Consider the following 27,712-nt stretch of genomic DNA (forward strand, 5'->3'; position numbering starts at 1 on the left):
AAAGACGGTCTTCATCTTCTTCCCAAGCATTTCTATCCCTATTGCCATGGTACCAGCAAGAGATGACAAGGAGCACATGAGAATAAGCCAATAGCAGGACTTCTCTACATGTTGGGAAAATAAGTGATGCAGAGAGGGAGGGCCACATAGAAAAGCCCCAGGAGCTGGGTTGTGGCTCTAGGGACATAGACTAGACAAGGAAAGTAGAGAATTTCATCTCAAATATCATTCTATAAGTAGTAATGATTTTCTATACTGAATATATTGTATATTTATAAGCAATGTTGCCTAATATCAAAGCATTGCTTCTAGGAAAGGTAAATTAGCATGCATAATGTGTGTGACTGTTTGATTTTCATTTTTTAGCGAAGCAGATGTGCAAAAAAGATTGTTCATTAAAGGGAAAGTAGCCCAAACATTCTAATTCAAAAAGTTCAGGTCATCTGTATTTCTATATCACAGATACATTATGCAGTGCTTTATAGAAAACCAGAACCACCTACGTATCTCACTATGTTCCCTGGAGCTCCTCTGTCACTTATACCCATGCCAATGCTAGTGTGCTCAGCTGCCAGTTAAAATTCCATTATGATTGAAACTTAAATACAGAGAAGAAACAAATTCCACAAGCACAGTGTCCTTAATGGTATGGTAGGTACAAGGCAAGAAAGCTGTCACTTAGCAACCCAGCTGCCTTAAAACAATTGTTAGGCCTCTTGCACACTGCATGCATTTCAGATTCCGATTCCGCTTTTTAATCTGTTTTTACATCCGATTCCGATTCAGATTTTTAATCTTAACTGCATACTGCGTTTTTTGATCCGTTTTTCTGTTGAATGTATTCAAGGAAAATCGGAAACGGAATCGGAATCGGAAACGGAATCGGAATCGGAAAACGGATTTGCAGTGTGCAGGGAGCCTTAGGCTCCCTGCACACTGCAAATCCGTTTTCCGATTCCGATTCCGATTCCGATTCCGTTTCCGATTCCGATTCCGTTTCCGATTTTCCTTGAATACATTCAACAGAAAAACGGATCAAAAAACGCAGCATGCAGTTAAGATTAAAAATCTGAATCGGAATCGGATGTAAAAACAGATTAAAAATCTGAATCTGAATCTGATTTGCTTACAGTGTGCAAGAGGCCTTATACTGATGCCACTTTACTAGAAATTCTCCACATATTTTTGTAGATGTGCAATTGATCTACTGCAACATTCATGCAAGTAACCTAAAGCTGGTATCTTAACAATAAACTGAATAATCCATCTTATATAGCAAAACTTTAAAAAATTAAAGGCAATAAGCACTTTTCCAATTACTATGGAGTTTTTGGAACAAAAATAATCATTTTTTATGGTTCTTTTTAAAAGTAATGATAGCTGAGAACTGATTAGCTGTTATATGGAGGGTCATCTGGGCCACCATCAGTTGTTCACAGCTTTCCCATCTGTTGCTGTCACAGCAGTGGCGTAGCTAAGGGCCTGTGGGCCCCGATGCAAGTTTTACATTGGGCCCCAAATGCACACTATACATAACAATTGATACGGTGCACCAAAATCTGCCAATGGCAACTACAGTGTAAGAGGTGCAAGAAGGGGATGGGAAACAGCTTGTTACTGATTACCACTATTCAAAGTATCTATAGAAGTCATTATTATGAACACAGGACCAATAAAGAGCTAATACTGCAGTTGAGGGAGGGCCCTTCGGGCCCCGATGCAGTTGCAACCTCTGCAACCCCTATTGCTACGCCTCTGTTTCACAGTACTAATCTATCTCTGCCACTATACTTACCCCTGTGTGAATCCAAAGCAGCATTTACTGGGCTCTGGAAAGTACATGGATTGGCCTCCTGCATTGGGTCTCAGTGTGCTTCTCCTCAGTATTTTCTGGATCCATTTTAGCTTCTCCTTCAGTATTAGGATCTGCTGTCCTGCAATGACACTGCAGCTAGGATTTCCTGTTACGGTATTTGCTAATTATCTACACTCTACTTAAAGAGAACCTGAACTGAAAATAAAAAGTCAAAATAACCATACACAGGTCATACTTACCTCCTGTGTAGTCTACTCCTCAAACTCTTTCTCCTCTCCTGCGTCCCATTTGTCCACTATGATCAATGGAATTCTCCGTCCTCCATTTTAAAAATGGCCATTACCCCACAACAGCTTCCTGGTCAGCACACTGTTAAACTGTAATATCACCCACTTGAGCCATAGGGAAACATGGACATTACCTTGCACATTCAGTTGTAACTGAGAGCTGCTGATCTATAACTGACAGCAACTGGTATATTTCAGTTCTAACAAAATATTGTCAGAACTGGAAATGATCACTGTAAGAATAAAATGGTGAGCTTCTGAGAGGAACTGACGGTGAGGTAAGTATGTAATATTGATTTGTAGCTACGTCGTGTGTTTATTTTAAATAATTTTACTCGCTTCAGGTTCCCGTTAAGGAAGCTCAGAGACCCCAAAAGGATACTTCATGACCAGGCTTCTGTACTTTGTCACTTTTCCTTTCTGTCTTGACTACTGTGCCAGGTTTCATATGAACCATGCCAGTCCTTGTCTTCAGCAACAGCAATGGCAATTTTTAAGTGCAAGTTTAGGCTCTCGTGTAACATAAGCATCACCCCTTGCTTACATAAGCATAAGCATATGCATCACCCCTTATCTACATGTACACATATTTTAAAATATGTTAGATATCTATCTTGTACCTTAGTGAAATGGTTTTGGATACTTTCTTGTTAAAGAGACACTGAAGCGGAAAAAAATATATGATATAATGAATTGGTTGTGTACTATGAATAATTACTAGAAGATTAGCAGCAAAGAAAATATTCTCATACTTTTATTTTCAGGTATATAGTGTTTTTTCTAACATTGCATTATTCTATAATATGTGCAGATTACACAACACTCAGCATTCAAAATGAGTCTTTCAGAGCAATCTGTGAAGTAATGACCTCTCCTCTAACAGAGGAAAAGTAAACAGTTCACTTACAGTTGAGATAATAAAAGTCAGATAACAGCCCTCTCCAGGACTTATGCTGGGAATACACGGTTCGTTTTTGCCTTCGTTTAAACCTTCGTTTCGATTGTGCCTTTTGTCCTTTTCGATCCCGAAATAATCGGTCATACGGTTAATATCACCACCCACGGTTTCGTTTTTTTTTCCAAATCTGATGGTTTCGTTTTTCCAATGATCGAAGGCTGCAAAGAAACGAAACGAAAATCCCTTTTTACAGGGACGGACTAGCATAAACGAATATATAATCGATCTGAACAGCCATCAAGCCTACCAATGGCTCGATTAGATGGATAAAGAGAGATAATATCAAACATGTTCGATCACTAGTCGTTCGTTTTTGGGGTCTATTAATCGAAACTATAATGAGATTATGACTATTTTCACATACGTTTTCAACACTCGATTCGTTTACCGAACGAATCGAAGGTTTAAACGAAGGCAAAAACGAACCGTGTGTTCCCAGCATAACTTAGTCGGAGAGCTTAATGGCTTGTTTGCATAGAGATAACAACTGAGTTTCTCAACTCTTCCTGTACTGGAAACAATTAGACTGATGTATCTGATCTTAATGTTTTATTTCTTAGCTGTGCTACACATACAAATCATAATATCATGATTTTTTTTTTCGCTTCAGTGTCTCTTTAAGTATAGCCTGTGATCATTGCTTGGCAAAGGAAAGATCTGAGTTTTATGAGAAGTTACTCAATTGCAGTTTCATTCTTCTATTCTCCAATTACAGCTTACTTGCGCCACACTAATAATAAGTACAGTTTGCTTAAAAATTCAAATTGGGTCTGATCAATGCAGGATTCAACCAGGCATTTATTAGGGTGAAGCCAACAAATGTTTCATATTTTTCTGGAATGTGGAAGGAAATCAGAGTGGAGTAAATCTACACAAACGTGGGGTGAACATCCAAACCTGATTCACTTTTCGTGAGTCGATTGCCAGGATAGTTACAATGACGTAGGGCTTTCTCAATGAAAACTCACATTTTTGTTCCACTAATAACACAGCATTGTTATTTGCAAACACATTAAAGAGGAACTGCAGTAAAAATAAAGTAATGAATACAATTGCTTGTTTTTTTTACAATATTCATTTATAGATTTGATTTTCCTAGTCAGTGTTTGCCCATTGTAAAATATTTCCTCTTACTGATTTACATTCTAAAATTCATCTCAGGTGGTGACATCTTTAGTCCTGTCAGGTGATCTGATCTGTACGGAATGTTCGTTACTGAGAATTCTATGCACATAGGGAGTTACTGTTTGCTTGGCAGTTGGAAAAAGCCATTATTTGCCACAATGCAATGAGTTTCACAGACAGCAAACAGTTCGGACCATGGTCATGACATCACACTGTGGGAGGGGTTTCACCACAATATCAGCCACACAGACCCCCCTGATGATCTATGGGAGAAAAGGTAAATATTTATTTTTGGAAAGAGGGTATCAGCCACTGATTGGGATGATCCTTGGTTAAAGTTCCTCCTTAAATAATACAACGGCTGTCAGGGAGCACACTGAAATAAAACATTGCAAGTACGCAGGAAAAAAACATTTGCATTTTTCCTGTGTGCTCAGTATTCAGCTGTGGGAACAAACCCCTAATACACATCTGGCACAAATGGGTAGCAAACAGATGCTGTTGTAAAGACACAAACCTTCCCTTTTGTATATACAGTATATACTGTATATATATATATATATATATATAGAGAGAGAGAGAGAGAGAGAGAGAGAGAGAGAGAGAGAGAGAGAGAGAGAGAGAGCACAATGGGACATGATACGAAAAATAGATCAAAGGGTGTTGTCATGAACACATACTTGATTCCTTACATTCAGAACTCATTGGTGCTGTAGCAGAGGTAAGTCAATTACACACAATCAATTACAGATGAGATCGTTTTCTGTCTTAAAAAGTTATTTTCAAGACTTCAAAGTATCTCATCTCTAATTGATCGGGTACTATTGACTAACCTCCCTTGTGCGTTTTAGTTCGAGTTTGTTCTGAATGTAAGCTGTCAAGTGTGTCTTTGTGACGATCTCCTTTTACTCTTTTTATACTGCTTCACATTCTCTATATATTTACTTAACTTAAGGGAAGCTTTATGTCTTTGTGAAAGTATGTATTTGCTGCCCCTTTGTGCCAGATGTGTATTTAGAGTTGGGCTGTATTTTAGGGTACACTGACTGTGCCACGTCCCACACTTATTGTCAAGTGTTTGTACAGGGTCATCCGAAAAGTAACAGCTGTTCTCATTTCATTGATTAGGAAAATATTTTAATTTTATTTTAGGTACACTGTATCTTTTGATTATTTATCCACTGAATGTACAGTGCCACGGAATATGTTGGTGCTTTATAAATTAATAATAATAATAATAATAATAATAATAATCACCACCTTTATTAAAGCATCCTTTGTTGCAGTAGCATCACGCACCTCACTTATGTGTTTGAGTAATGGGGGGGGGGGGGGGTCCTGTTAATGCTGCTGAACAAACAAACAGTTGCTGGCATTCTGCTGTCAGGTGACAAGCGGTGTCTGGTGACAGGAAAATATATTAACCTGAGAGATGCAAAATAAATTATACAGAATGAATACCTTGCATGGCAGATACAAGCAAATGGCTGTTACTATCGGCATGACCCTAGTAATGAACTTTTCTTTTGATATGTAATTCTTTCTTCGACTTTCTAATTATTGGAAAGTGCCGCACTGCACATTTCAATGTTTTTAGATTATTTACTGTATATTTAAATTGTTTTGCTTCAGAAACACTCGTTGCTATTTTCCTATGTTACTAATCTTGTCAGAGTGGAGTCTTTACTGTTCACTAAATGCCAGCTTAAATATTGGCTTTATGTAAGGTTTACATGACATTCCCTCTACCCAAAGCACTACCAATTTAAAGTGGATTTGTGCATTTAATGAAAAATCACTATCCCTAACAAGACATTTGAACAACCTGCTAAAAATGAAATGTAGTTTGCCAGTGATATCCCCCCGTTCTTAAGAAGGCTTCTCTTCTCATAAGCCTGTGAGGTTTAGGTATAGCTCCATCTAGATAGCCAGATAAATGATCAGAGTGACAAGACTACACATACAATTATGGTGCACTTGGAAAAGTGGTGTAGGAGGGATTCTAAAGCACACCAGGCAACATATCATTAGGAGCAGCAGGATAACCTTACAAAGAAGTGTGATTATGTTACAATGCGGTCAATTATCCTAATGTGGGGAATCTATCATACCACAGCATAAAGACAGGTAACTAACATTTTGTGGCATTTTACTTTTGAGATTACTCGGATCACATTTATTGTTATGATTTGTGCTCGCTGCTCAGGGAATAAAATTGTTTTCAGATTCAACAAGATCATTTTTTTTTTTTTTTTTTTTTTTTTTTTTTTGGGTGAGGAAAATGGGAACCATAAACAAATGAAGAGTCTCTCAGGTCTCTCAATGCAAAGATGCAATGTTATTTTAATGAAGGAAGAAATTACTATTTAGATTTAAATTTGCCCCAAAAAATAGCAAGTTGACTTTTTTGTTGATACATGTAAAGCTATGATACTATGTATGACCATAGAGATTACATAGCTGCAAGGCATGGCTCTGTACTCCGGCATTAGCAAGCAGTAGACTTAAAGCAAACTCGAGCCAAAGCTCGGGTTCAAAATCTGCTACTTACTAATTAAAGAGGAAAGCCTCAAGATCCCAATGAGGACTCCGGAGTTCGGCATCACTAGCTGCGTGCGTTCTACAGCGTGCGACCGCGCGTCCAGCAGTGCTCTGCACATGATGCCACAATTACGCAGTGATGCCCGACTCTGGTGACAACCCCCCCCCCCCCCACCCGTTTCTCCTATTGTTCTCAGCTATGGTATCCTTTAAAAATGGCATTGTTTTGGGCACTCTAGCCTGAAAATAGGTGTGGCCATGCACCAGAATGTGGGAATGGTCTTGGGTGGAGCCAAACTTACATGAAATTACCAGCGGTCAAAGGAGGCCTGCCCAACAAAATTGGCAGCATGCCTCCAATTAATGCACCGCAGCTCCCAGCATGCCTGCCATTGTGTCAACATAGTTGACTCTGCCTGGGGGACATCCGGGGCACCCCAGAATAGATCCACTGATCTTTGGGGCTAGCAACGCACCAGTCACTAGGGATGGTCAATGAGATGCAAATAATTCTGAGTTCATGCAGAATAATGCAAATTAATGCAGCTTGAAAATGGCCCATTCGAATCCTGCTAAGATAGAATTTGATTAGGCCATTTTCAAGCCGCCTAAATTTCCACACAAAATTTGCATAACCCTGCAGAAACTTGGAATCATTTTCATCCCATTGACCATCCCTTGTCCCCAATGCAGGTGATTTGATTCACTTTTTGGAACACATGTTATTTGAGGAAATCACACTGACCTGCTTTCATACAGCTGTTCCTATGTAAAACAAAGCCATGCGATTGGAAAAAGCTTTGTTTCCATGTAATTCAGAACGATTTGATGGATGGATCTGCAAATACACATTACACATAACACACACATTGGAAAAAACACTTTCATTCTTCCTGTGACTCTGCATTTTGTTAAAGAGACTCCGTAACAAAAATTGCATCCTGTTTTTTATCATCCTACAAGTTCCAAAAGCTATTCTAATGTGTTCTGGCTAACTGCAGCACTTTATACTATCACAGTCTCTGTAATAAATCAATGTATCTTTCCCCTGTCAGACTTGTCGGCCTGTGTCTGGAAGGCTGCCAAGTTCTTCAGTGTTGTGGTTCTGCTATGAACTCACCCTTCCAGGCCCCTCTCTGCACACTGCCTGTGTGTTATTTAGATTAGAGCAGCTTCTCTCTTCTCTCTTATCTTTTACAAGCTGGATAAATCGTCCTCTGAGCTGGCTCGGCTTTCACATACTGAAGAATTACATACAAGGGCAAAGCTGTTTGCAGGAAGAAAAGAGCAGCCTGAAACTTCAGTGCATGGGGGAAAGAAACACACAAATGATCTCTTGAGATTCAAAAGGAATGCTGTATACAGCCTGCTTGTGTATGGATGTATTTTTCTATGTGTGGACATACTGTACATCAACCTACTTCCTGTTTTGGTGGCCATTTTGTTTGTTTACAAACAAACTTTTTAAAACTGTTTTTAACCACTTTTAATGCGGCGAGGAGCGTCGAAATTTTGACAGAGGGTAATAGGAGATGTCCCCTAACGCACTGGTATGTTTACTTTTGAGCGATTTTAACAATACAGATTTTCTTTAACAATGCTTGAAACGTGTTTTGAAGGTCTTTTCAAGATTTTATAAGTCACATCACAGTCCTGTTCTACTGATTTAATTAGTTTTCCCCAAGCAATTCTAGCAATTGACAAAAAGCAATAACACAAAATAAATAAATAATAATAATAATAAAAAAAATGACAAGAAAACTCTTAATGACATTTTGAATTATGAACTGTATGAATAAGATTGAACCATTGATGAAGCCCTTTCGAATAACCTGTTATGTGGAAGTACATTTGTTTTAGAAGTTAAGTGCTCATTTTGAAGCGGATGTTTTATTCAGAGTTACAGCTTCATTAGAACAAAAGCTTCAACTGGAGGAAATACAGAGAAATGGTAATAGGCAAAGCCACCTTCCCAAAACTTGCGTCACATACAGTAAGGAAAAAGATGCTATTATTAAAGCATATAAACAGAACATTATTTTGGGATTGGGTTTGAGGTGTGGAGAGGGTTTGGTGAAATGTAGACAGGGCCCAGGTATCGGTATACATGTAATTAGGACTGTAATGCTGGGGGGGGGGTATACTTTCTGAGTCAGCGTGTGTGCTCAAGACTATGTAGCTGGGTAATGGAAGAGGCTACACAGATAAACACAAGACTAATGAACAAGGGAGAAAGATTGCCCAGAGCAACTGCAGCTCTGGGCTGTCTATCACACTAGATGCTATGTGATACAATACACAACAGACGTAGTCGTGACAGGCTTGGGTCATACACGATAGTTCAGATGGCAGTGGTACAGTGGACTAGACAAAATCAGAGTAATAGGCTAAGGTCATACACATTAAATCAGAAAAATAACAAATGGCTCAACTAACGGATAAATATATATTCGCAGATCTGCATATATATTTATCAAGAAACTAGCTAAAGCACAAGTAATAACAATTAACAAGACAAACAACAGATAGACAGATGGAATGCTTTGCCAATCTAGTCACTGCCCCAGCGACGGCAACATTCACAACACACTGACATAGACTAGACGAACAGGAGCGCAACTAATGGAAACTGCTGCTTTTGTTACGTCCTCAGGAACAAGGCAAGAAGGAATACTACCAGTCACCAACGTGGTGCTGGCAGAATCCTAGCTATCAGGATCAGAAAGACTTTACGGTATCCCTGCGGATACAGCAAACGTCCAAGCAAGAAGCAAGTTTAAACAATGCAATATACAATTCACATGAATGACCCAGCAACAACTCAGGGAGCTGAACGCTATGTCGGGCCGAGTCTGAAATGGGAGGCAGACTTTTATGTAGACATCAGCCAATGGATGCAGGCATGAAAATTCCCACACAGCTGAATGGTAATTACTCAATCCTGAGCCAGCTTGATTACAAGCTGCTAACTGAAGGACTCTCATAACAAATACATGCAATAATTTGCAAAAACATGCATGTAGGAAATCCAGGGCTATCTGGCTGCAGTTCAACTGCAACAAGCAAAAGGAGGAGTCATGACAGCATCCTGAGCTGCTCTGAACTGCAGAGTGATTGCAATTGACAATGAGACTTATTGCAAATGCGCAACCGAATGCAAGCAAATACGTCAAAACTGCTCGGTTGCAGTTCCACTGCAACCGACAGAACATGCTACAGGAGAGATCCTGACAAGGACATTGGGAAATTTGGGCACAGGGTAAAGCTGAAAAATGGCTCACCCTTCTCCTGCAAAAGTCCGACAACATTAATTACTGTAACGATCGGTGAAGCACAGAGAGGATCTGATTACCAGTGATCTGCAGAACCACTGGGAATACAGATGTATACCAGATTATACGTGATCTGCAGTATCACTGATAATCCGATATACTAGCTAACCTCTGTTCACCTGAGTAGAGTGTAGTGTTTTGGTGTAACAGTAACACTTAGAGGACAGGGCCTCAGTACAGTAAGGCGTACTGTACAGATTCCTTCCGCAAACCTGAGCTCTCCAAGGCGGGAGGAGTCAGGCTGCCAGCGGGAAGGATATACTGAAAGTAACCCTCTGGCGGAAGGGTCACTTAACAGAACGAGGAACCGCCTCTAACAGTAAGGTCGGTTCTCGAGGTCGGACAAACCAGGTCGTACACACACGGACAGATAAAGTACAAGATCAGGAGGCAAAGGCGGAGTCAAAGTACAGGCAGGGTTCAGCAACGGGGTATCAGAAATATCGGGGTACAAAATCAGGAGGCAGAAGCAGAGTCAAGGAACGAGCCGGGGTTCGGCAACAGAGTATCAGAAATATCGAGGTACAAGATCAGAGTTCAAAAGGGTAGTCAAGGCAGGCAAAAGTCATAACAAATAAATACAATCAAACTAGTACTTTAGCTATCAACAGAATCTAGCTAAGTGTAGGATTACAGCTCCAGCTGGTCCCGGCACACTTGCGGATCTGACTACGGATCTGGGTGCTCCCACATATGTGATCGCACGCCAGACAAAGAGCAAGTGAACAACCAGCAGTATATATACTCTAGGACCTTTCCAGGACCTCCCTAATTGCTGGTCCAATGAGAGCAGTGGAATTTGTCAGCTGACCCAGCTGGTCAGCCGACACCCTTCTAACTGCTATTTAAACTCTGCCTCTGTGCTCGCGCGCGTAAGTCTAAATCTTGGTGGACTATCAGTCCCAGCCACACCAGTACTGTCATGCAATGTATCTAGTGCGGGGGCCGCCTCTGATGCGGATTCCGCCGTTACCAATGCGGATTCCGCCGCTCTGCCTAAGCGGCATGCGGCGGTTTTTCCGCGTTGTGACGCGCTGCTGAACGCGGAAACAGCCGCCTCATTGTGAGAGACGGCGGCTCTTCCGCGTTTCCTCACAGTACCCCCCCCCCGAGGAGTGGACTCCGGACAACTCCCACCAGGTTTCTCTGGATGTGAGGCATGAAGTTCTCTCCTTAATGCGTCTGCATGCATGCGCGTCCCCGGTACCCATTGCCTCTCCTCAATGCCGTACCCTTTCCAGTGTACGAGATATTGTACTGAGTTTTGCACAACACGTGAATCTAAAATCTTTTCCACCTCATATTCAGGTTGGTCATCTACCAACACAGGGGGAGGAGGAGCGGAACCCACCTGGACCGCAGGTTTGAGTAGGGACACATGAAACGACCTTACGCCCCGCATGCTGGCAGGAAGATCAATGGCGTAAGTCACGTTATTGATTCTTTTAGTCACTGGGAATGGACACACAAACCTGGGACCCAGTTTGGTAGAAGGCTGCTTCAGGGTCAAGTGACGTGTGGACACCCAGACTAACTCCCCTGGCTGAAACTTCTATTCCACGGATCGTCTTTTGTCTGCTTGACCCTTCTGACTCTGGAACGCCTTCTGCAAATTCCCCTTAACAATTCCCCAATTGTCCCTAAGTGATCTCTGCCAATCCTCCAGTGCTGGAAATGGGGATGACACGACTGGAAAAGGGGAAAATTTGGGTGATCTCCCTGTCACAATCTGGAATGGAGAGAACCCAGATGAGGAATTCTTCAAATTATTTTGTGCAAATTCCGCAAAGGGCAAAAATTTTACCCAGTCAGTCTGTGCTTCCGCAACGTAACATCTTAGGAATTGTTCCAAAGACTGGTTGATACGTTCCGTCTGCCCATTAGTCTGTGGGTGGTAGCCTGACGAAAAAGACAACTTCATGCCCATTTGGCGGCAAAATGCCCTCCAGAAACCAGAGACAAATTGGACTCCCCTATCCGACACAATGTCTTCCGGAATGCCATGCAGCCGGAAGACGTGAATGATGAACAACTCGGCCAGTTCCTGAGCCGAGGGGAGTCCTTTCAGGGGCACAAAATGGGCCATCTTGCTAAAACGGTCGACTACCACCCAAATGACCAACATTCCTTCAGGCCTGGGCAATTCTCCCACAAAATCCATGGACAAGTGGGTCCATGGCTCACTTGGGGTGGGCAAAGGCTGCAGCTTACCTACAGATGCCAGCCGGGAGGGTTTACTCTTGGCACAGACCGCACACTCCCTGACATACTCTTTGCAATCTGTTGCCAAAGAAGGCCACCAAGCACACCTGGCAATCAGATCCTGCGTTCTAGCAGCTCCAGGATGACCAGCATTCTTATGGACGTGAAAGAGGTGCAGGATTTGTAAACGAAAGGGCAAAGGGATAAACATAACCCCTTCGGGTTTTCCCTCAGGAACGTCCTGCTGAAATGGACTCAAAACCTCCGTCCGATCCTCCCAAGTCTCTGTTGCGGCTAACACTAGTTCCCGCGGGATGATAGACTCAGGAGCGGGTGGCTGTGCCGTTTCTGGTTCAAAACACCTGGAGAGGGCATCTGCCTTGACGTTTTTGCTGCCTGGGGTGTACGTGATTATAAACCTAAACCTTGTAAAAAACAAAGACCATCGGGCCTGACGGGGACTCAATCTCTTCGCCCCCTCGATGTATTCCAAGTTCTTATGGTCGGTGTAAACTGTGATCGTGTGTTCTGCCCCCTCTAACCAGTGGCGCCACTCCTCAAATGCCAACTTAATAGCCAGAAGTTCCCGGTTGCCTATATCATAATTTTTTTCTGCAGGTGAAAACCTGCGGGAAAAATAAGCACATGGGTGTAATCTGCCCTGCAACCCAGACCGTTGCGACAGCACCGCCCCCACCCCAACTTCTGAGGCATCAACCTCCACAATGAAGGGAAAGGACGTGTCAACATGCCTCAAAATTGGTGCTGAGCAAAATAATTTTTTCAATAAAGCAAATGCCGCCACGGCTTCAGGAGACCAGTGGTTGGTATCCGCCCCTTTTTTCGTGAGACTGGTAAGGGGGGCAACTAAAGTGGAGTATCCCTTAATGAACCTCCTGTAATAGTTCGCGAACCCCAAAAATCTCTGCAGGGCCTTCAACCCCACTGGCTGTGGCCACTCCAACACGGCTGTGACCTTGGCAGGATCCATTGAGAGGCCCGAGGTGGAAATTACGTATCCCAGAAACGTGACCGTGGTCACTTCAAATATACACTTTTCCACCTTCGCGTAGAGCCTATTCTGTCTTAATTTGTTTAGGACAAATTTTACGTGAACCCTGTGTTCGGAGAGGTTATTGGAATAAATTAGTATGTCATCGAGGTATACCAACACGAATCTACCCAAAACCTCCCGGAATACCTCATTGATTAATTCTTGGAAGACGGCTGGCGCATTGCACAACCCGAAGGGCATCACTAGGTACTCGTAATGCCCGTCGGGTGTGTTGAAGGCCGTCTTCCACTCATCACCCTCTCTGATGCGGATTAGATTGTATGCCCCCCTCAGATCCAATTTAGAGAAGATCTTTGCGGCTGTGACTTGCGTAAATAAATCGTCTATCAAGGGTAACAGATAGCGATTTTTTATCGTGATCTTATTGAGGCCCCGATAATCAATACAAGGTCGGAGACCCCCGTCTTTCTTTTTAACGAAAAAGAAACCGGCCCCAGCAGGCGACCGGGAGGGCCGGATGAACCCCTTGGCTAAGTTATCACGAATGTATTCCTGCATAGCCATCTTCTCTGGACCGGACAAGTTATACAGGTGACCCCTAGGAGGCATACAACCAGCACGGAGATCAATGGGGCAATCGAACGGGCGATGAGGGGGTAACTGATCAGCAGACTTAGGACAAAATACATCAGAGAACTCTGCATACTCTTCGGGAACCCCTTCCACAAGAATCTTGGTCCGACCCAATGTCACCTTCCCTAAACACCGTTGGTGACAATGATCGGACCATCTGGTTACCTGACCCGTAGCCCAGTCTATGTGCGGAGAATGGATTTGCAGCCACAGCATGCCTAAGATAATAGTGGAGGTAGACATGCGTAACACAAAAAATCGTAACTGTTCCCCATGCAGTACCCCTATGGCGACCTTCACCTCCGGGGTCTGTGACAGTGGGCGATCCCGTTGCAGAGGGGAATCGTCTACTGCCGTGACCTGAATGGGGGGACTCACTGGAGTGAGGGGAATACCCAACTCCTGAGCAAATTCAAGATCCATAAAATTAGCCGCTGAGCCAGAATCAACAAACGCTTCAGTGGCTACGGACTTATTCTCCCATGTGATAGTACAGGGGAGAAGCAATTTTTTCTCTTTAAGGGGTGAAAATTGTGTGCCTAGGGTGTCACCCCCCACTATTCCTAGGCAAACTCGTTTCCCGACTTGTTAGGGCAGTTTCGCACCCTATGCCCTGCTGCTGCACAATACAGGCACAGCTGTTCCGTCATTCTCCGCCGTCGCTCCACCTGGGTCAACTTCGAACGACCAATCTGCATTGGTTCGGGCGGAGGCAAGGCCGGAGAGGGTGAGACAGGCGGAGAAGGTGTTACTAGGGGTGTAGCGGATGGTGCCGCGTAGGATGTCACCCTGACGCGGTGACTACCCCTAACCTGCTTCTGATGGCGTAACCTACGATCAACTCGAATGGCCGATGATATGGCCTCATCGACTGTCTTGGGCTCGGGTACAGTTAACATTAGATCAGAGACTTCCTCCGACAACCCAGACAGGAAGTAATACATCAGAGCAAAGTTATCGAATCTAGCGGTGACTGACCACCTACGGAACTCTGCCGCATAATCCTCGACCGAACCTCTGCCTTGCCGCAAAAGTTTGAGCTTCCGCTCAGAGGACGCGGCAAGGTCAGGGTCGTCATAAATTATGGCCATGGCCTTAAAGAATTCCTCCACCGAGGTCAGGGCAATATTGGTAGAAGGCAGGTTGTATGCCCATGACTGGGAGTCACCAGCCAGCAAAGTTTTAATAAAGGTGACCCGTTGGGTCTCAGTCCCCGAGGATCGGGGTCTCAATTCGAAATACGATAACACTCTACTCCTGAAATTCCGAAAGTCAGATTTGTGGCCGGAAAATTTATCAGGTACAGGCATGCGAATGTCGTCACTAGGAGGGGATCGCACTGAATCAACTGACGTCTGGAGTGTTCGCACTGAGCCTGATAGGGCATCGATTAAGGCTTTGTGCTGGCCCAGTGCTTGATGGATACTGTCCACCGAAGTGGCAAGCACAGTCAGAGGATCAGCGCGTGATTCCATCTGTTTTTTGGTCTGGCGTTCTGTAACGATCGGTGAAGCACAGAGAGGATCTGATTACCAGTGATCTGCAGAACCACTGGGAATACAGGTGTATACCAGATTATACGTGATCTGCAGTATCACTGATAATCCGATATACTAGCTAACCTCTGTTCACCTGAGTAGAGTGTAGTGTTTTGGTGTAACAGTAACACTTAGAGGACAGGGCCTCAGTACAGTAAGGCGTACTGTACAGATTCCTTCCGCAAACCTGAGCTCTCCAAGGCGGGAGGAGTCAGGCTGCCAGCGGGAAGGATATACTGAAAGTAACCCTCTGGCGGAAGGGTCACTTAACAGAACGAGGAACCGCCTCTAACAGTAAGGTCGGTTCTCGAGGTCGGACAAACCAGGTCGTACACACACGGACAGATAAAGTACAAGATCAGGAGGCAAAGGCGGAGTCAAAGCACAGGCAGGGTTCAGCAACGGGGTATCAGAAATATCGGGGTACAAAATCAGGAGGCAGAAGCAGAGTCAAGGAACGAGCCGGGGTTCGGCAACAGAGTATCAGAAATATCGAGGTACAAGATCAGAGTTCAAAAGGGTAGTCAAGGCAGGCAAAAGTCATAACAAATAAATACAATCAAACTAGTACTTTAGCTATCAACAGAATCTAGCTAAGTGTAGGATTACAGCTCCAGCTGGTCCCGGCACACTTGCGGATCTGACTACGGATCTGGGTGCTCCCACATATGTGATCGCACGCCAGACAAAGAGCAAGTGAACAACCAGCAGTATATATACTCTAGGACCTTTCCAGGACCTCCCTAATTGCTGGTCCAATGAGAGCAGTGGAATTTGTCAGCTGACCCAGCTGGTCAGCCGACACCCTTCTAACTGCTATTTAAACTCTGCCTCTGTGCTCGCGCGCGTGTAAGTCTGAATCTTGGTGGACTATCAGTCCCAGCCACACCAGTACTGTCATGCAATGTATCGAGTGCGGGGGCCGCCTCTGATGCGGATTCCGCCGTTACCAATGCGGATTCCGCCGCTCTGCCTAAGCGGCATGCGGCGGTTTTTCCGCGTTGTGACGCGCTGCTGAACGCGGAAACAGCCGCCTCATTGTGAGAGACGGCGGCTCTTCCGCGTTTCCTCACAATTACTTTGCCCCCTCCAGACTGCCATGGACTCGGGTAACATATAATTCAGCTGCCAGCTATTGCTGCCGGCCAAATTACACTGTTTTTATCATAATTTGGGCTCCGTCTTTGGACTGCACCCAAATGACTGACTGAGCACAGGTATAGCCGTAATTCACATTACAGCTTATGGTAACACAGCCTGCGTTCAAATTTCCAGAGCTGTTTTTGCCTGACTCGCAGTTAGAAGCGCTGGTAGCTTTACAGGCTATAGGGTAAATGAAAGATACTGTCACAGGCAGGAAAGCACTGCTACAAAAATAGTAAGTAATGTTTTGCTCGCGTAAAACAAAATATTTACAAGTACCTTCTGTTCTGTGAGGCAAAGTTGTGTCTAGTATACACTCATCTAAAGGATTATTAGGAACACCTGTTCAATTTCTCATTAATGCAGTTATCTAATCAACCAATCACATGGCAGTTGCTCCAATGCATTTAGGGGTGTGGTCCTGGTGAAGACAATCCCTTGACCTCCAAACTGAATGTCAGAATGGGAAAGAAAGGTGATTTAAGCAATTTTGAGCGTGGCATGGTTGTTGGTGCCAGATGGGCCGGTCTGAGTATTTCACAATCTGCTCAGTAACTGGGATATTCACGCACAACCATTTCTAGGGTTTACAAAGAATGGCGTGAAAAAGGAAAAACATCCAGTATGCGGCAGTCTTGTGGGCGAAAATGCCTTGTTGATGCTAGAGGTCAGAGGAGAATAGCCCGACTGATTCAAGCTGATAGAAGAGCAACGTTGACTGAAATCACCACTCATTACAACCGAGGTATGCAGCAAAGCATTTGTGAAGCCACAGCATGCACAACCTTGAGGCGGATGGGCTACAACAGCAAAAGACCCCACCGGGTACCACTCATCTCCACTACAAATAGGAAAAAGAGGCTACAATTTGCATGAGCTCACCAAAATTGGACAGTTGAAGAAAAATGTCAGAATTTGGCATAAACAGAATGAGAACATGGATCCATCATGCCTTGTTACCATTGTGCAGGCTGGTGGTGGTGGTGTAATGGAGTAGGGGATGTTTTCTTGGCACACTTTAGGCCCCTTAGTGCCAATTGGGCATCGTTTAAATGCCACGGGCTACCTGAGCATTGTTTATGACCATGTCCATCCCTTCATGACCACCATGTACCCATCCTCTGATGGCTACTTCCAGCAGGATAATGCACCATGTCACAAAGTTTGAATCATTTCAAATTGGTTTCTTGAACATGACAATGAGTTCACTGTACTAAAATAGCCCCCACAGTCACCAGATCTCAACCCAATAGAGCATCTTTGGGATGTGATGGAACGAGAGCTTCGTGCCCTGGATGTGCATCCCACAAATGTCCATCAACTGCAAGATGCTATCCTATCAATATGGGCCAACATTTCTAAAGAATGCTTTCAGCACCTTGTTGAATCAATGCCACGTACATTTAAGGCAGTTCTGGAGGAGAAAGGGGGTCAAACACCTTATTAGAATGGTGTTCCTAATAATCCTTTAGGTGAGTGTATATTTTTTTATTAGGGCGGGTTTTTAATTCCTTTTGGAGTACAAACACCAGTGGTTCTGATTCTACACAGCTTTATTTCCAAGTTCTTCTATAAAGCCAAACCAATCCATGCCTTGCACTAATGAAGAACAAAACAGTATAAAAACAGCTGTCTACAAGTTGGATTGTATGGCTCTGTAAACTTGTAAGACTACAGACATGCTTTAAACAAGTGGCTCTGGATGGCAGTGTGGCTCCTCAGGAACATAAAAGGATGAACTGCATATTCGCTAAGTGGAAGCGATAGATTATGGGAGTTACTTTTTGCTCATATGATGCTTAATATTTACACAATATGGAGATGGCAGGGGTGCCCCAATAATAATGGTGTTCATTCAAACAGTGGGGGTTTTGAATGGATCCTATAAATACTTTATAGCCATAAAAGAATACATAATTTTATTAGACTCTTAAAATAGATGACGTTTCGTGGGTCTTTGACCAGCTTCTTCAGGTCAAGTAATCAGTATCTTTAAAATTGGACTTCTCCTAGAGAAAACTCCTGTGTTCTCTGGCATCTCTGCATGTTTGTCATTTTCTGGAAGGGTCTTTAGGACATCCTCCAGACACCATCCTTAAAGGACAACTGTAACCAATAAAAAAGTATCCAGGGATCCCTCCTCTTAATGAGTATCTAACTTTTTTCTTTTATTACCTTGAAATATTTAAGATGGCCACTAATGATTCAATCTTTTTCATCCAATTTTACCAAATCTATGTAGTAGAAGGGTAAAGTGAGTGAACACAATGAATGGATAATTTAGGCAGTTCCCTTATATTACATAGAAATGTTAAGATTGGCTGAAAAAGATCGGATCATTAGAGTGGCCTCATCTGAATCCCCCCAATCCTTCAAGACAAAACATCATGCATTGTTATGACATATATCAGTGGTACACAAGCATATATATATATATATATATATATACAGTACATAAAGTACATATACATATATTCCATTACAGTTTGCGGCCCTAGACTTTTACAGACTGCCCTGTAAATGTACCAGAATGAAATAAAAAATGCATATGCTGTGCATACAAGTCTGGAGATATATTCCCCAATAAAATAATGATTTCACCTGATGAAGAGGCTAGACATGCATATATACACACCCTTTTGTTTCTTGCATTGCCTGTTCTTACTTTTGTGGCGTTCAGCACCTGCCATTTGCTTCACAACTGCCTTGTTGGGGGGCTTTGTGCTACCTGAACTTGGACTACTGTAATCTTTACAAGTGTCCCAGGAACTCTCCTCTTCCTGCATGTGTAGTCAACTAAACACATTAGACTGCACTGCAACTCTGGATGAGCACCACCTGTTCTACTCAGAAAGCTGACAAACCCAAAATTCACTGCTCTGGCAGGAAGGCTGAGCTATACAAATAGCTGTGTCTGCAGATAACACCAATAAAACTTATTTGCAAGGATATTACTTGTAACATAGAGATCTGAAATGATTGTTCTTATTTATCAACAGTGGAATTTCATTTTAGCTTCTGGCAACTCTTGTGTGGTTGTTTATTGATCACAGCATGTGAATTGTGTTACGATACTTATACTGGCTTGAAGCTATTTGTAAAGGTTAGAGTGACCTCCTTGTTCCTGTCCAGTCCCATTCCATGTCTTTACTACACCTAACATAACTGTGCATTAACTATCCATACCAGGGAAAGAAGAAGGGTATTTTATTGTAGTGATTTACCAGTTTTGCATCTATCAGTATCTAAGGGTTAAATATAATGACAGCTCAATATATAAAACAATTTTCCATCCTCTACACTGAGTTTATCAGATGACATGCTCAGGGGCGTAGCAATAGGCCCTGCAGCCCCTGCGCCCGCGGGGGGGCCCGGCCCCCCCCCCTGGGGCCCGCTCGGGGCCGTTTTGTGGGTGCTGGAGGGGTGGCAGCATGAGGGGAAAGCCTTGCCCACAGTCGGCGGGGAGAGGGGTAGTTCCCCCCTCTCCCTCACCTCGGGGCTCTCCCCTCTGTGCTCCCCTCCAGCTCGTAAGTGTGTGGGGCTGTGGTGGGCAGCGAGCGGCTGGCAGATACATACCTGCTTCCGTGCGTTCCATCGGAGACTTCTCGCTCTAGCGGCTGACGTCACTTCCGGAAGTGACGTCAGCCGCTAGAGCGAGAAGTCTCCGATGGAACGCACGGAAGCAGGTATGTATCTGCCCGCCGCTGCCCACCACAGCCCCACACACTTACGAGCTGGAGGGGAGCACAGAGGGGAGAGCCCCGAGGTGAGGGAGAGGGGGGAACTACCCCTCTCCCCGCCGACTGTGGGCAAGGCTTTCCCCTCATGCTGCCACCCCTCCAGCACCCACAAAACTCCGAGCGGGCCCCAGGGGGGGGGGGGCCCGCTCTGAAAATCTGCAGGGGGGCCCGGTGGGGCCTAGTTACGCCCCTGGACATGCTCCATGTGTCAAGTGACTCTGTGTAATTATCAGCTTGTACAGTAGTCTTGCCTGATCATCTTGCTGAAGGACATATTAATCAGCCTAGACACAGCTCTAACACAGTTCTGCTGTAATAAGTAGGAAAAATGACGATTCTGCTGAGGTTGTGAATGATACATCCTTTCACTGAAGGATACCTTTTGACCCTGACCTTCCAGCATAACCAAATGAACACACAACTTGAATGTACAGGGAAAGGCAACCACAGAATGATATATGTAGTCATTGAATTATCCATTTATTTCCATATATTTTATTGGAACAAGTAATGACATTATACTTTTCTTGGAATTGGGGTTTTCAGTCTAATAGCATCAAAAGAGAAACCATAAATAGATGAAAGAAAGGAATACAGCAGCGGAGTTACATCTTCATTTTAAACATAATACTGCCCAGGGCCGGCCCGCTCATGAGGCGGGGTGAAACGTTTGCCTCAGGCGGCAAACTTCTAGGGGCGGCACCCGCCCGTCCGGGGGGGGCGGCCCCCGAGCCGGAGGGGTAGCAGGCAGGACGGGGGTATTGGGCCTAGTGGTGGGGAGGGGGGTCGGACCCCCCCTCCCTCATCTGGGTCCCCCGATCTGCGCTCCCCTCCAGCTTAAATAGGAAGCAGCCGATGCCCAATAGTAAGAGGCACGGGCGGGGAGGACTCACCTTATCCGCGTTCCAGCGTGCACTCCACTGACATCACTTCCTGCATCACCGTCCACTTAGAATACAGTGGGCGGCGATGCAGGAAGTGACGACCCCCCTCCCCACCGCTAGGCCCAATACCCCCGTCCTACCCGCTACCCCTCCAGCTCAGCGGCCCCCCCTGTTGATCTCACCACCAGTGGTTAGTGTGGGAACTCCAAAGGAGTGGGGTCTAAGTGAATACAGGTCTTCACCAGAGCACCTGCAAGGGATGATTGGCCATCACCCTTAGCAGATGATGACAGACTACTTTGCAGCCGAGTGGCTCCTGGGTCACGACCCCACCAGTGACAGAAAGAACAGGAGGGCAAACTCTGCAGTGTGGGGAAGTATAAGTGAAATGGGCGATCAGGAAGCACTGTCAGGACTAACCAGAGGAAGGTACTGGCAGGATGGAAAGGAGTGAGGGACTGGGAGGAAGTGACCAGAGGCAAGTACTGGCAGAATGGCTAGATGTGAAGGACTTGAAGGAATTGACCAGTGGAAAGTACTGGCAGGATAGACTGGAAGGTAGGACTGAACGGACGGACTGAAGGGTAGTAATGGCAGGGGAGACTGAAAGGTACTGACTGGTGGCTGACAGGACTGACTGGTGACCGACAGAACCATGACTGAATTGTGATAGAACTGTAACAACACACTGTGGCTGTAAAGACAAAGTAGCACTGGATGCAAGTGCCGTTACTCTGCCTCACACCATGCACAAAAGAGGGACAGGTATGTGCATGTGCCCCAGGAGTGAGCCTGACATCATATGAGGAAGGACAGCAACCAGGCAGACATGGCTGAGTCCCAGGTAGGATGGTGGAGGACACCACAGCAACAGAGATGCATGGCCCTGGAATGTATTGGAGGTCAGTGTGACATTGCCTCCCCCCCCCCCCCCCCCAGGCAACTTCTGAGTGCCCTCTGGAGCCGGCTTCTCTGGATATGCTTTGTTTAAGGCCTTCACAAGTCTTGGTGCATGAATGTTCTGTTGTGGCCCCCAGGAATTCTCTTCTTGGCCGTAGCCCTTCCACTTGATTAGATATTGATTAGATATTGAATCGTGCCAGCTCCTCTTCTACAATCCAGGATCTTCTCTTCTTCACATTCCTTCTCCCCATCAACCTACCTATGCTGCAGGGGCATATCTGGGTGACATAGCGCCTATGGCAAACACTGAAATTGCGCCCCTCCTCCCCCCATCAGACCACCTTGTCCCATAATAACAGCTTTTCTTGCAATGACACAAGTCTCCCCAGTATTAGAGTGACCAGACGTCCCGGATTGCCCGGGACGCGTCCCGGGTTCGGGGTCCGCTGTCCCAGGCTTAATGAGGTCCTGGGAAACGTCCCGCTTTCAGCAGCGAGACATCCCGGCCTCGGGACTCTGGCCACTCTCTCCTCATGAACTAGACGCCGTGCCAGTTCATTGCCTGCAGCCCCGCTCCAGCCTCCTCTTCCGGTGTCTGTTCCGACACCGGCAGGCGAGCAGGGCTACGGCAAGATGGCTGCTGAAGCCCTGTACTGGAGACTATTTGTGTCTCCAGTACAGGGCTTCGGGCGCCATCTTGCCGTAGCCCTGTCAGCGCGGGAGATATGCAGGGGGAAGGTTGTCCCGGGAGGAGCGCGCCAGAGGCCGGAGACTTCTGCCAGGTGAGTAAATGCTTTTTTTCCAGGTGAACTTTGCCCGCATTGCGTTTCTTGTCTGGTGAAATGTTTGCCCGCATTGCGTTTCTTTTCTGGGGAAATGTTTGCTCGCATTGCGTTTCTTGTCTGGTAAAATGTTTGCCCACATTACGTTTCTTTTCTGGTGAAATGTTTGCCCGCATTGCGTTTCTTTTCTGGTGAAATGTTTGCCCGCATTGCGTTTCTTTTCTGATGAAATGTTTGCCCGCATTGCGTTTCTTTTCTGGTGAAATGTTTGCCCGCATTGCGTTTCTTTTCTGGTGAAATGTTTGCCCGCATTGCGTTTCTTTTCTGGTGAAATGTTTGCCCGCATTGCGTTTCTTTTCTGGTGAAATGTTTGCCCGCATTGCGTTTCTTTTCTGGTGAAATGCTTGCCCGCATTGCGTTAATTTTCTGGTGAAATGTTTGCCTGCATTGCGTTTTTTTTCTGGTGAAATGTTTGCCCGCATTGCGTTAATTTTCTGGTGAAATGTTTGCCCGCATTGAGTTTATTTTCTGGTGAAATGTTTGCCCGCATTGCGTTTATTTTGTACTGACATGTTGCCCGCATTGCGTTTATTTTGTACTGACATGTTTGCCCACATTGCGTTTATTTTGTACTGACATGTTTGCCCGCATTGCGTTTATTGTCTGGTGAAATGTTTGCTCGCATTGCGTTTCTTTCTGGTGAAATGTTTGCCCGCATTGCGTTTATTTTGTACTGAAATGTTGCCCGCATTGCGTTTATTTTGTACTGACATGTTGCCCGCATTGCGTTTATTTTGTACTGACATGTTTGCCCGCATTGCGTTTATTTTGTACTGACATGTTTGCCCGCATTGCGTTTATTTTGTACTGACATGTTTGCCTGCATTGCATTTATTTTATACTGACATGTTTGCCCGCATTGCATTTATTTTATACTGACATGTTTGCCCGCATTGCATTTATTTTATACTGACATGTTGCCCGCATTGCGGTTATTTTGTGCTGACATGTTGCCTATTGCGTTTATTTTCTGGTGTCCTGGGTAACTGTTACTGCATTTATTATTTAATGGTCATAGATGGCTATGTTTGCTGCTTTGTGGTTACGGTATACTATTAGCATCACACAGTTTCTACACACCCATGATGCAAAGTCTCGTTTGGCCACATCATGGCGTAAACACTGCTTTCTTATGCCTCGCTGTTACATCATTACGTTAGCTCCGCCCATACAATGTCATGGCCATGCCCATTTTTTCGCCGCGGCGTGCTCTCCCCCCAGTCTTCGTCGCTGCGCGCTCCTCAGTCCTCCCTACTTTTCGCCGCATTGCGCAAAGTTTTTCGCCGCACTGTTTGCCCGCATTGCGTTTCTTTTCTGATGAAATGTTTGCCAGCATTGCGTTTCTTTTCTGGTGAAATGTTTGCCCCCCCCCCCCCCGCCCCCCTCCCCGTCCCAGGTTGGACCCACAAAAATCTGGTCACTCTACCCAGTATAGGTTGCCAGAGTTAAGCCAGAGTTAAGCCCCAAGTAAAAGTAACCAGTGGTAGCACCTTAGTATAGGTAGCCAGAGGTAGTTCACCCAGTATAAGTAGAACCATGTTTACGTTGCCCTCCCAGTATATGTTGTTAGAGATGTCTCTCCAGTATAAGTAGTCTTCTTTAGCATAAGTGGTAAGAGGTATCCCCCAGTATAAGCAGTCCCTCAGTTTATTAGAGGTTATGTAATGAGAGGTTCCCCTCAGTATAAGTAGCCCCCCAGTATAGATTTGGCAGGTGATCCCAGTATAAGTAGACCCCCCCAGTATAGGTAGTGAGAGATGTCCTCCAGTATAAGAGCAGGTACTAATGCCTGAGAGGCATTCCTTCAGTATGGTGGTGAAGCATGAGGAAGGAGGAGGCAGCCATGGCGTCCATGGCGCTGTGGCGCCAGTGGCACAAGCCATGCCTGCACTCCTCTAGATATGCCTCTGCTATGCTGTCCACATGGACTGCCTATTGCCATCTGAATTGTTTGATTACAGCTATTTATATGGAATGGAGTTTTGATTCAAGAATTCCTCAAAATTATAACTACCCAATGTCGAGAATCAAAATAATTCAAAGGAGCACGCCAACAATGCAAACTACTGGCTGAACCTTTAGGATTACAACATTAGAATGGTCACTGGAATATTAATTAGCTTCATAGGAAAAGAAGCAGTTAAGTTCTGGGCTCTGAAGCTTCAAGAGGTATAAAAGGAGAGTGGGTGGGGTAAGAGAATGAAGAATTGTGTATTATAGGATCTGAAGGACAGAAGAACAGATATAAAGGGTTACATGTACTCTCTAATGGGATGCACAGTATGGCCTGGTGCACACCAAAAACCGCTAGCAGATCCGCAAAATGCTAGCAGATTTTGAAACGCTTTTTCTTCTTTTTCTGTAGCGTTTCAGCTAGCATTTTGCGGTTTTGTGAAGCGTTTTTGGTGTAGTAGATTTCATGTATTGTTACAGTAAAGCTGTTACTGAACAGCTACTGTAACAAAAAACGCCTGGCAAACCGCTCTGAAGTGCCGTTTTTCAGAGCGGTTTGCGTTTTTCCTATACTTAACATTGAGGCAAAAACGCATCCGCAATCCAAAATCTGCAGCAGCCCGAGAGTATGCGTTTCTGCAAAACGCCTCCCGCTCTGGTGTGCACCAGCCCATTGAAATACAATACCCTAGCGGATCCGCACCCGCAAGCGGATCGCAAACCGCAGCAGAACCGCTCTGGTGTGCACTAGGCCTGAGTTAGTGTTATGTAATTATGAAAATTACATAAATCAGTAGTAAATGGCCACACAGATCTAAAATTATCCACCCATTCTAGAGCCATCACTGCCGTATATAGTGAAACAGTGACTGAGATAAGCAAGGCTATGAAGCTAGAGTAGATTCATTTAAACCACTGCCTTGCTATGTGACCACAAGTCCCTGGAGTCTAAACGCAGTGAAAACAAATGATATGTTATAACTGATGTGCCTGCGTTCTCACTCCTATCTAAAGATGTGAGTAATGCATTCAATTATCTCACTCAAGTGCTTGCCTTCTCAGTATCACAGAATAGCTGTTTTTATTGCTCTAAGAGCATCTGCCAGCAGCCCTCCCTGTATTTTCAAGTTAGGAAATCAGGCTTCATCTGCTGGTATTTGTAGATTAAACAGCAAATCTATTTACTGTAGAGTAATAAAAATCTGTGTTCTGATATTACTTATGGGTCTATTTTAATGATCTCTTGGCTGTGGCACTACAGTAGCTTGGATTTGCTAGATTTGGTTAATTCCTCTTCCCCTAATCACCCTGTCAACTACAAGTATCATCATTTGGATCTCACTCTCAACCTGCTAATGGTGGTCTTTCATGGAATTATCATAGAATATGAACAATCTTATTAAATAGATTGAATTTGCACAAATTTAACGAAGCAGCATAGGAATTGTGACTTTAATAAATGATTTGAAGCATCTGAATAATCATTTTATCAACCAGCCCATAGCATAAAGCTGGAATTATAATATGCTTATTGACCATATGTAGTCACCAGTACAATGAAGACCTAAAGCAGAACTCTGGGCTTGTAGTTGTACCTCTGGTTGTCCTGTCTGGATATGGAGGCTTGACCATGCATGCCCACCAGACTTATGAAGCTATCTTAGCACCTGCTTAGTAAGGTGGTGACTAGAGAGCCACCTCCACACAGGTAAATAACACAGGTAAATAGTTAAAAGGGGCTATTTATGATCACAAACTATTTATCATGAAGGATTAAAAAACATCTGTCTTCTTCTTACTTCTCACCCAAAATCCCCACTTTAGTCTGCATCCATTGTTTCTCCACTGTCAGTTAACTGGAAGCTCAGGTATAGGGATATTTACACTTCCGTATTTACACTTCCCAGTGGGTTATGCTTCCCATTGGCCCATTTATCTGGGTCAATGGAAATCCTGAATGATACGTTCAAATAAGCCTAAAAGGTATGTTTTAGGTCCTTAAATTTTTTTTCACTGACATTTTTTCATTTTTATTAACCATTTGTGGTAAATAGGTGAGCTTTCAACAATAACTAATTTTATTTATTAAAAGAGGAGCTGTCATCCATACTATCTCAGAAAAAAACCCTACATATATAAGTAGATAAATACTTGCTCTACTTACATAACATATGTATCGCACTGTCCACATTTTGATTTTAGTGATTTTTCTACAGTAAAAAAAGAGAAGATAATTCTTAGCATTTCCCATTTTAAGTGTGGCTATTTTGAAGCCAATCCTGATGTCATTTCCTGACCTACTCTCCTCTGCCTGATTTGCCTGCCCTTCACTATAGAAAGTGCATTGTCTCAGCATGAGAAATATTGGCCAATCAGAGAGGAACAGAGGTGTGGGAGGGCAAAACAGGAGGGAAAGAGGCTTCAGCCAATCAGACTGCATTAGTTAAGTCTGAGGGGAAATGGAGAAGCAAAAAAGGACAACCCAGCATTCCCTGCAACTTCCTTTTTGTTTGCCAAATTTTGTGTGTACCAAATAAGAGTCAAATAATAAACTGGGGAATAATAATTTATCAACACGAAAAGTAATAGTGATTTTAACTTTTGGATTGCCTGGTTAGCATCCTTATTACTTGTTTACCCGATAAAAATAAAGATTTAATTTTTTATTTTATGCCGACAGTTACACTTTAAGGCTGGTTTCACAGTGGGACGTTACAGGCGCACGTTAGAGCAGCCTGTAACGCAGCCCACCGCACAGTAATGAAAAATCAATGGGGCTGTTCACAGTGCGGACGTTGCG

General features: G+C 44.3%; 1 protein-coding gene across 3 annotated transcripts in view; it reads right to left on the reverse strand.

The window, feature by feature from the left end:
* Window positions 1-27,712, reverse strand: part of TMEM108 (transmembrane protein 108) — a 282,268-nt gene that overhangs the window by 179,983 nt on the left and 74,573 nt on the right. The window contains exon 3 of one of the 3 annotated variants that reach the window (XM_068234491.1): window positions 1,796-1,934. The exons of 1 other annotated variant lie outside the window; for it this stretch is intronic. The gene's annotated coding sequence lies outside the window, so the exon portion shown is untranslated. Of the gene's footprint in view, window positions 1-1,795; window positions 1,935-7,472; window positions 7,494-27,712 lie in introns of those variants that run through there. One more of the 3 variants, XM_068234492.1, reaches the window with a different exon arrangement.

The sequence above is a fragment of the Hyperolius riggenbachi genome, chromosome 5 (genome assembly GCF_040937935.1).
Source record: "Hyperolius riggenbachi isolate aHypRig1 chromosome 5, aHypRig1.pri, whole genome shotgun sequence".
Lineage (NCBI taxonomy): Eukaryota > Metazoa > Chordata > Amphibia > Anura > Hyperoliidae > Hyperolius > Hyperolius riggenbachi.